At 34.5% G+C, this 11,478-nt stretch overlaps 1 non-coding gene across 1 annotated transcript; it reads right to left on the bottom strand.

Moving 5' to 3' along the window:
• Nucleotides 1–6,186: 6,186 nt before the first annotated feature.
• LOC122308678 lies at nt 6,187–6,293 on the bottom strand. Its single transcript, XR_006242190.1, has one exon. It is a non-coding gene; the product is annotated as a small nucleolar RNA R71 (small nucleolar RNA).
• Between the last annotated feature and the right edge of the window lie 5,185 nt (nt 6,294–11,478).

Genomic DNA, 11,478 nt, shown 5'->3' with positions numbered 1-11,478 from the left:
TAGAAGCACACCAGATATGGAAGAGTATTCTATTATTTAGTAATGGTTTCTATGTGGACCCCACCTATGACAGTGCCCACAGGAATAGACTTTTTTATTTTTTCAGTTGGATCATGCACTCTCCCTCTCTTTCTTTCCCTCAGATCAATCCGACGATTACCTGTGCTGTCCCTAATTCCCTTCCTTGCTTGGGCCCACGTCCACTCTACACAGATCGCCGTTCGATCTACGAATCAGGACGTGATTATGATATTCAATCCAACGGTTCTAAAAATGCGTTACCAGTTGTTTATTTACATTATTGAGGATGGGAAGATGGTGTCGTTTAATGAAGATTAATGGTACAAATTTTAAATAGATAACTTTTTTATAAAAATAATTCTATTAATAAAAAATAATTTTTTAATTGAATTTATTTATTGAAAATTTGTTCAAATCACTTATATGAAATTGTCACGTGAAATTGAGAGTAAAGAGCTACGGGAACAGATGGTTGGTGTGGTGAGAGGGACATATAATATTATATATAATAAATTATTAAAAATAAAAAGATGGAAAAAAAAAAAAAAGGCTGTGGGTTTTTGGCATTTTGCGTGGGCAGTTGGGTATTTTTGGGAAGTTACCTACTGCTTTGGGAAACACCAAAACAAAAAGGAAAATGGAAGGCCTTTTTGGATGACAAGCCATGTTGTATGTGTTGTGATCCTTTTCAGCTTCGTACTTTGTTTTCTTTTTGTTTCTCGCGTCGGAGATTTTTGTCTTTCTAGTTCGTTCGGATAATAAGGTCCAATCAAGAGATTATAGAAAATAAAAATAGATCAAGGGTAGGGAATATATTTGTGTATATATATATAACATATGATCAAAGTTAATTACTGATAAAATAAGATCAATATGGGGTTAATTTTTTATCAGGGGCAGATCGTATAGAGGGACAAATAAAAAAATGTTTGGTTGGTGATTATATTCCCCACAACAAGTTGGGTAAAAGAGCATTACCCATACTCTAACGTCTAGGCTAATCCTTTGTACCATTAAATACTTGCTAGTTTCCCATAAAATCTCTACCAAAGTCCTTTATTAGTTTTTATTTATGTGGAAAAAAAGTCTTAATAGTACGACATAGAGACCCTCTTAGGCATTACTCCTTTCTATATACATACATATATATATATATACACACACACACACACACATTAGGTGAAATAAAGCAAAGTTTGTTTAGTTTATATTTAATTATTTTTTGGTTAAGAACTAATTTTTTTTATTAATAAAAATGTAATGTTTTTTATTAATTAAATAACTAACGATGTAATGTTTATGTAATTAATAAATAATTATACCTTGTGATATATTATAAAAGAATAGCATTAATAGAATCTATAGCATGGTCTTATAAATAAACATTGTCCATAGTTTTATAAAAGTTGTTAGAAATAATTTTGATTCTAGGATAACGATCCAGCATTTTCCTCATCTTACATTACTTCAATAGAGAAGACATTAAAATGCCTATATTTTTTCTCCTTCAATTTTTCTAAATCTACATAAACTTGAATCTTTCAAATTTTTTTTGATAATTTTTCTGCAACACTTTTAACATATGGTTGATGTTCCTACAAAATAAATTTTGAATAGTTTTACATAATTAATAAAAACCCTTTTTTTAATTAACTCATTATAACCAAACTCAACTTTTGAATACAAATTTTAAAAATACCTCTCCATCATGTTCTATCAACTCAACTGCTAAACAACCAAGTGCATGTTCTGCTACTTCATCAAACATAGTAGCAGCTAGCTTTCTAATATTATCGTCCAATTCAACATATGCCCTAGCACTTTAAATGCATTGAATATATTAATTTCAATTTGAATAATGTTAAACTCTAAATTAAATCAGACATCAACTTTAAATTAAAATTGTAAGATGCATATCGTGATTTTCAGACTCCTTGACTTTTGAATACACGTTTTGAATACACGTGGTTTTCATCCTTATCACTATATCAATATTAGTTTTTAGTATTCTAAATAATACAATTTCTAACATGTTTGTGGTATCTCGTATTTTTATATATTTTAATTAAATAATTATTTTATTTATTAGTAATATTGGTTCTCTTGTTTTAAATTTAGCGTGATTTTCGTTATATTATTTTGTGATTATTAAGTTATAAAATTAATTTTGAAGTGCTTTTTCTATTTTTTGTGTCTTTTTATTTTATTGGACTTGTATTTCTCTGATAGGAGTTGTTTTCAGTGGATTTTCTTTGCTTTGGGCCCAATCCGTTTGGCTTTATGAAGCCCAGCCCGTGGGATTGCTTTCAGCCCAGTCCTCTTTCATCAAACGGCGACGCTTTGGCCATCCCTTAGGTTTTCTTCTTCTCCTGCGCATTGCTACCCTCCTTCTTCTTCCTCTTCTCAGTTTCGTCTCTTTTCTTTTGCAAATCAGAGTTGCCACACAAAAATTGAACCCACCAAAGTTTAGTATTTTTTTTTTTTTTGCCCTTTCTTCTATCTTCTTCTTACTCTTGTGCCGACATCATCCCCATTTTATGAGAACAATCTCTCTCCCTCATAATCCATATTCTAGATCTATCTCGATTTCTTTCCATTTTCACAATAGATCGAAAAATGATTCCGCTTACTTCATCTCTTGCAATCTCGCATTTGTTGTTACACTCTTTTTGTTTCGAAAAATGTGCTGCAAAAAGCTTATGCCGGAGATCCAGCAACCAGAAGACTCCCTTTCTAGGATCTCTCACCCGTTCAGAAATACCGTCAAATGAAATTTTATTCGAGTCGGTTCTGAGGCATTCCTTCTCAAAACATTGAAAGTTGAGTTCTCATGCTGCCCGCTGCTTCAAGTGCACAAACGGGAGGATAGAATGAAAGAAAAGTATCGCACGACATCGATCTCACCGATTTACAAGACAAACGGTGTTAAGTAAGACAATAAATTTGAAGAAAAAATAAGAATTTCCATTAGTGACCGTTAGATAGCCACTTTATATATATAAAGATAAAAATATGAGTGATGTTACACCCACGTAGACTCTCATCCGATAATGATTATATATATACGTTTTTTTTGTATAATTTTGTACGTGGGAATATCATTTATATATATATAAGTTACCACAGAAGAAAACGATGACAACAATTAATGTAATTCTTTTTTCACATTAAACATAACACAAAACACACTTACTCATTTACTCATTACTTACCCACTAAGGATATAGTGGAAGTTTTAATACCTTTCATTCGACATTGAAAAGAAAATTAAAGAATTCTTAAAAAAGGAGTGGCACACATAGAGGTGAAATTCGGCCGGTTCGGATCCAAAAAACTGACCAAATCAGCCATTTTGGTCGGGATCAGCGCTAAGTCTGGTTGGTCTTGATCTTAATTTTAGTTGATCGAATACTTTCGGTCCGATCCCTATTCAAAGGTTTTTCACACCGGATCAGACTGAATGAATAATAATATATTTTATTATTTATTTAATAATTATATATAATTAATCATAATTTTGATCTAACTTAATCCTATCACTAACTCACCATTAAGTAATTATTAACTAATACCAATATTTATAATTTTACCCTAATACTAATATTTATACAAAAACGAATAGTCTAATATGGTCTCAAAAAAATAAAAAATACTAATAGTCTAATATAGGCTATGCTTATACTAATATGGTTATACTAAATCATTATAACAGTGTAACTAATACTAATATATAGCTATACTAATAGTCTACTATTAATACTATCATATAGTTATACTAATCACTATAATTAATACTAATATATAACTATACAATATACTTATACAGTTGTACTAATACTATTAATCTATTATATAGTCTAAGACTCTAAATTCGAATATAAGCTATATTGTTATAATTAATACTAATATTTATATTAATACTAATAATGTAGAATATAGTTATACTAAATAACTTATTCAACATAACTAATATTACTAATATATATTTATACTAAATTACTAATAGTCTAATACTAATACTATTATATAGTTATACTAATCATAAATTCATAATAATTAAATCATTATAAGTCTATAACTATATATATTTAGTATCAATGTATTATTATATTCTTTAATGTATAACTATTAACTACAATATATAGTACTAGTATATATTAATATATTAAAATATTATAAGAGTTATAGTATAAATCATAATATATCATATATGTACAAATTTATAATAGTGTTGATGGCTTGCAAAATTTCATATTGCAGATTTTACAAGTTCGCTCGAGCGGAGGCTTTTGGCCGCTCGAGCGAATTCAGGCAGATTCAAACGCTCGACTGCCGCTCGACAGGGAGCTCGAGCAGGTTGCTGAAAAACGAAGATCGCTCGAGCGGAGACATTGATCGCTCGAGCGAAATCAGGCAGAGTCGAACGCTCGATGTGCGCTCGATAGGACGCTCGAGCGAAATCAGGCAGAGTCGAACGCTCGACGCGCGCTCGACACCCCGCTCGAGCGAACATCGTATTTTGACAGATTTTAGGTTTTCCGCCGTGGGACCATATAAAAGGCCATTCTTCACTCTAGAGCCGCGGTTTTTGACTGGAGAACACTCTTTGGGAGAGAAAAACATAGCTAGAGGGATTCAAATCATTTGTTTTGGAGACGGAATTCCAATTTATTGCACGTACGTTGGATTCATACACGAGCACGGACGGGAGAAAGGCGTTGAATCGTTCCCTTGAGCTTTTGACGACCAGTTGAGGCTGCAAGGAGGATTTTTCAGTGTTTATTTTCTTCTTCCCATCTTCTCAGAACAATTATGGTGAATTCGTTTATGTTGAATTCCAATTCTAGCATGAGCTAAATTTTCTTCTTTCTAGGAAAACGATGTAACCTAATTCCGAACTATGCTTGTTTGTCCATGCTAATTTAATGCAATTCTCTATTTGTTTATCTGATTTATTCTGAGTTTAATGCTTCTAATTAACTGGTCATTGATTAGATGATTATTAATCTTGTGATTTGCTATCGAAAGAGGGAATCATAGGGTAGATCTTGGATATTTCAGCATAGGTAAGTATAGAGATCGAAAGACTTGTATGAACCTGTGTAGTAATTAAATCATTGGTCTTATTGCGTTCTTGATTATTTAATTTGCATACTCTTGTGTGAATTGATAAACTAGAATCACTTCCAATTGACTATCGAAAGAGGCTTTTGGATGAATTAGAGATTTGCTAATAGACAAAAGAGGTTTAAGTTAAATTAGCTGGATGAGAAAAGTATAGTGAAGAATTATGGTGAAATCGATTTCCTAGAAGGTTTCTTCCCCATTGAATTTGATCTTTGAAAGTCAGTTTTATTTTCTTTGCTTATTCCTCTTTGAGTTGATCTAAGTTTATTTGCAACTACAAAAACCTTAGCGATTCCTCTAGATAAAATTGAGATTAGCATAATTTTGGTATTTGGCAAGAGTAAGGTACCAATCCCTGAGGACGATACTCTACTTATTATTTTACTATAAAACTACGATACTGTGCACTTGCAGTTTTGCACCGGTCAAGTTTTTGGCGCCGTTGCCGGGGATTGGTTTATTCTTATTCTTTTTGTCAATATCGATACAAAGTAATCTTGGTTTTAATTTAGAATTTTGTTTTAATTTGTTCTACAGGTGTGTTTTTGACATTGGATGCGCCGTACTAGATCTCGTGACATTATTCCTGTTGATCCGGAGATTGAAAGAACTCTTAGATCACTAAGAAGAAATAAGATACTAGTCATGGCTGAAGAAGATCGTGAGGTACTACCACGCACCTTGAAGGACTATGTACGGCCAGTTGTGAATGGAAATTACTCGAGCATAATGCGCCAGCCAATCAATGCCAACAACTTTGAGCTCAAACCAGCTTTGATTAGCATGGTGCAGCAGGCTCAATTCAGTGGATCACCACTTGATGATCCCAATATTCACCTGGCTATGTTCTTGGAGATTTGTGATACTGTGAAGATTAATGGTGTTACTGAAGACACCATTAGACTTAGATTGTTTCCCTTCTCTTTGAGGGACAAGGCTAGAGGTTGGCTACAATCTCTACAACCGGGAAGCATCGTTAGTTGGCAGGACATGGCTGAGAGGTTTCTTGCTAAATTCTTTCCTCCTGCCAAAACAGCCCAACTCAGGAGTGAGATTGGCCAATTCAAGCAAAATGATTTTGAGTCACTCTATGAAGCATGGGAAAGGTATAAGGACTTGATTCGACGTTGCCCACAACATGGATTGCCAGATTGGTTGCAAGTTCAGATGTTCTATAATGGGTTAAATGGGCAAACTCGAACTATAGTTGATGCTGCTTCTGGTGGAACTTTGATGTCGAAGACAGCTGAAGGTGCTACTGCACTTTTGGAGGAAATGGCCTCAAACAACTATCAATGGCCAACTGAGAGGACTTTGGCTAAGAAGGTAGCTGGAATTCATGAATTGGAGCCGATAGCAGCTCTTTCCGCTCAAGTAGCTACTCTATCTCATCAGATTTCAGCCTTGACAACACAAAGGATACCACAAAGTACAGAATATGTTGCATCCACAAGCATGATAGTTCCAAGCAATGAGGCGAGTCAAGAACAAGTTCAATATGTCAACAATCGGAACTACAACTATCGTGGTAATCCTATGCCAAATTATTATCATCCAGGGCTTAGAAATCATGAGAATTTGTCATATGGAAATACCAAGAATGTGTTACAACCTCAGCATCCTCCAGGATTTGATAGCCAACCAAGCGAGAGGAAGATGTCACTTGAGGATGCCATGGTTTCCTTTGTTCAAGAGACCAATGCAAGGTTTAAAAAGACTGATTCACGGTTGGACAACATTGAGACTCATTGTAGCAATATGGGAGCTGCTATAAAGAATATTGAAGTGCAAATTGGGCAACTAGCCACTACCATCAATGCCCAACAAAGAGGAGCTTTTCCCAGCAACACTGAAGTGAATCCAAAGGAACAATGCAAGGCCATCACACTTAGGAGTGGAAAAGAAATAGAGAGGTCACCATTGAAGGAGAGCAAGTCCACCCCTACAGCTGTGAACATTGGCCAAAGCAAGAATAAAGTAGAAGAAGAGGAGATTGTCAATGATACACTAGAGGAGACCGACTTTGCTCCTACAATTTCATTTCCTGACAATCCTCCTATTCTTGCTCCTCCACTTCCTTACCCTCAGCGCTTTCAAAAGCAAAAACTAGATAAGCAATTTTCTAAGTTTTTGGATATTTTTAAGAAAATTCACATTAATATTCCTTTTGCAGATGCCTTGGAACAAATGCCAAATTATGTCAAATTCCTAAAGGACATCATTTCCAAGAAGAGAAGATTGGAAGAGTTTGAAACAGTGAAGCTTTCTGAAGAATGCAGTGCTATTCTTCAAAAGAAATTGCCTCAAAAATTGAAAGATCCGGGGAGTTTCACTTTGCCTTGCACTATTGAAAATTCATTTTTTGATAAAGTTTTATGTGATCTTAGTGCTAGCATTAATCTTATGCCACTTTCTGTTTGCAGGAAATTAGGACTTGAAGAGATGAAACCTACAACAATTTCTTTGCAACTAGCGGATCGGTCCATCAAGTATCCACGTGGAATCATAGAAGACGTATTGGTAAAAGTGGATAAATTTATCTTCCCTGCTGATTTTGTGGTGTTAGACATGGAAGAAGATGAAGAAGTCCCACTAATTCTTGGCCGACCATTCTTGGCTACGGGAAGAGCTTTGATTGATGTTCAAAAGGGTGAGTTAACATTGAGAGTGAACAAGGAAGAGGTTTTGTTCAAAATTTACCAAGCCATGAGAATTCCAGAAGAGCCAAGCACTTGTTTTCGGATTGATGACATTAAGCAATGTGAAGAAAAGGCCTTTAAAGAAGATGCACCAGCCAATCACCTAGAACGAGCCCTGCAGCAGGATACATCACTTAGCAATGAAGTGGAGAGGAACTGTACTCTTATTCCTCTTAGAGATCCCGATTGAGGAAGATTGAAAAGTCTGGCTGTAGACTTTAAAACAAGCGCTTATGGGAGGCAACCCATAAATCTATCTTTCTTTCTTTCATTTATTTTTTTTATCTTTATTTATTTAAGTTTTAATAAATTGGTTTTTGATGCAGGTTTATTTAGCAAGAATAAAGAGCTGGAAAATTTTAAAACCTCGGAAGGTTCACCATGAAACCAGGGAAGTTCCTTTATTTCTTCAATCCTTTTTACTTCTGCATCACAATGAGGACATTGTTTAGTTTAAGTTTGGGGGTGTAAACTCCTATAATTATTTGATCCTCTTGTTTTCTAAGCTTTGGGTTGTTGATGGGTTGTTTGATTCTTTTACCAAGCATGCATTGGAGTAAGATTGAATTCTCTATGACTCTGAAATTTGTGATTGAAGATGGTTTTGAGAAAAATTTTCAAAAATTCCTTTTATGTCAAGTGAAGTTTTGTGGGTACTTTGGTTTAAATCTTTGACCTTGAACACAATTGAGCACATAGTCATTTTTCTCTTATTCCATTTTGCTTATGAAGAGAAGAAGTTGAATTAATTGAAAGAGGAAGGTTCGATTTTGCTTTGCTCTAGAATCCGTTGATGGGTCCTTGAGGCGAAATCCTAGTTGAGACCAAATATTAGAGAAATGATCTAGGCATTTCTTTGGCATAACCAAAAAGCTTTCCCAGCCGTCCTAAATGTCATGCCATCATTACATGGTGTGTTTCCATAGTCAACCCCCTTGAGCCTTTATTGATTCTTTAAACTACATAAACCATGCCCGCTCTAAGCCTGAAAAACAATGAATCTACCGTTGATAGTTTGAGAAAATACTTTGGTGGAGAGTTACATTTAAAAGAGAAAATTGGTTACATGATGAAACGTATTATGTTTGCTCTGTTTGATCAAAGAAAAAGAAGAAGAAGAAAGGAAGTGATTGAAAAAAAAAAAAAAAAAAAAAGAAAGAAAGAAAAGAAAAGAAAAAAAAGAAGTCGCCAAGCGGAAAGTGAATTACCTCAAATTTTGTTAAGGGAAGTGTTAGTATTACATCAGTGATTACAGCAATTATAATGCCACAAGTATGAGCATATTGCCAAGAAAGAGCTATGATTTGAATCATGTGAGTTTCTCTTTTAATGTTCTTTTCACTAAGTATTTTCCCAGTTTGATTTAATTTCCCATATCCAGTTCTTTCTTAACCCTCACCCTGTGGCCTATCATTACAACCTTAATAAAGACCTTTTGATCTTTGATTTTGGTGTTGACTACATTAGTGGAGAGGATTTCTGAAAATTGGACTTATGGGGTTAAGTTTTAAGAGAATTCTTCTGATTTTGGTTGTTCTACTTTTATCTGAGTTTGCAGGTGGTTTGAGGTTAAATTGACTATATCACACACACACTCAAGGTCTTAGCTTTAGGCTGAAGTAAACGCCTAACTCTTGCTTGACAAATTGCAAAATTTTTGATTGATTTTCTTGCTATCTTTGATGTTAAAAGAGTAAGATACTAGAGATGAAATCTAAATTCATAAAAGCTTGGTGAATGATGATACTTCTCTTTGGGGTCGAGTTGATATTGCCTAAACTATCATTCATTTTTCTTTTTGTTTGAGGACAAACAAAGTTGTAAGTTTGGGGGTATTTGATGGCTTGCAAAATTTCATATTGCAGATTTTACAAGTTCGCTCGAGCGGAGGCTTTTGGCCGCTCGAGCGAATTCAGGCAGATTCAAACGCTCGACTGCCGCTCGACAGGGAGCTCGAGCAGGTTGCTGAAAAACGAAGATCGCTCGAGCGGAGACATTGATCGCTCGAGCGAAATCAGGCAGAGTCGAACGCTCGATGTGCGCTCGATAGGACGCTCGAGCGAAATCAGGCAGAGTCGAACGCTCGACGCGCGCTCGACACCCCGCTCGAGCGAACATCGTATTTTGACAGATTTTAGGTTTTCCGCCGTGGGACCATATAAAAGGCCATTCTTCACTCTAGAGCCGCGGTTTTTGACTGGAGAACACTCTTTGGGAGAGAAAAACATAGCTAGAGGGATTCAAATCATTTGTTTTGGAGACGGAATTCCAATTTATTGCACGTACGTTGGATTCATACACGAGCACGGACGGGAGAAAGGCGTTGAATCGTTCCCTTGAGCTTTTGACGACCAGTTGAGGCTGCAAGGAGGATTTTTCAGTGTTTATTTTCTTCTTCCCATCTTCTCAGAACAATTATGGTGAATTCGTTTATGTTGAATTCCAATTCTAGCATGAGCTAAATTTTCTTCTTTCTAGGAAAACGATGTAACCTAATTCCGAACTATGCTTGTTTGTCCATGCTAATTTAATGCAATTCTCTATTTGTTTATCTGATTTATTCTGAGTTTAATGCTTCTAATTAACTGGCCATTGATTAGATGATTATTAATCTTGTGATTTGCTATCGAAAGAGGGAATCATAGGGTAGATCTTGGATATTTCAGCATAGGTAAGTATAGAGATCGAAAGACTTGTATGAACCTGTGTAGTAATTAAATCATTGGTCTTATTGCGTTCTTGATTATTTAATTTGCATACTCTTGTGTGAATTGATAAACTAGAATCACTTCCAATTGACTATCGAAAGAGGCTTTTGGATGAATTAGAGATTTGCTAATAGACAAAAGAGGTTTAAGTTAAATTAGCTGGATGAGAAAAGTATAGTGAAGAATTATGGTGAAATCGATTTCCTAGAAGGTTTCTTCCCCATTGAATTTGATCTTTGAAAGTCAGTTTTATTTTCTTTGCTTATTCCTCTTTGAGTTGATCTAAGTTTATTTGCAACTACAAAAACCTTAGCGATTCCTCTAGATAAAATTGAGATTAGCATAATTTTGGTATTTGGCAAGAGTAAGGTACCAATCCCTGAGGACGATACTCTACTTATTATTTTACTATAAAACTACGATACTGTGCACTTGCAGTTTTGCACCGGTCAAGTGTTAATATAGTTAACTTAATATGTAATATGTTATTATCAAATCACTATAACTATATACAGTATTAGTAATAAGAGTATTACTATTATTATATATAGTTATTAGTTATAGTATTAGTACTAGTGTATTATTAGTTATAGTTAATAAGTTAATAACTATTACTAATTTACTATATACTAGTAGACTAATAGTATTAGTGTGTTACTAATACTATATGTGTCACACAACACACTTTATTGATTATGACTTGAAGTTGCATAAGACGATTCTTTTATTTTCTTTAGTTGAAAATCACAAAAGTGATATATTTGGTAAGGACATAGAGTTGTGTTTGTATGATTGGGGGCGACTGAAATTACTTGCAATCACTCTTGATAATGCAAGTTTTAATAATGAAGTCTTTTCTTATATGAAAAAAAAAATCAAATACAGGAGGGACACGGTCTTGGAACATAAATTCTTACATGTTC

Source organism: Carya illinoinensis, chromosome 4 (assembly GCF_018687715.1).
Source record: "Carya illinoinensis cultivar Pawnee chromosome 4, C.illinoinensisPawnee_v1, whole genome shotgun sequence".
Classification (NCBI taxonomy): domain Eukaryota; kingdom Viridiplantae; phylum Streptophyta; class Magnoliopsida; order Fagales; family Juglandaceae; genus Carya; species Carya illinoinensis.
This window is presented reverse-complemented; position numbering and strand designations above follow the sequence as displayed.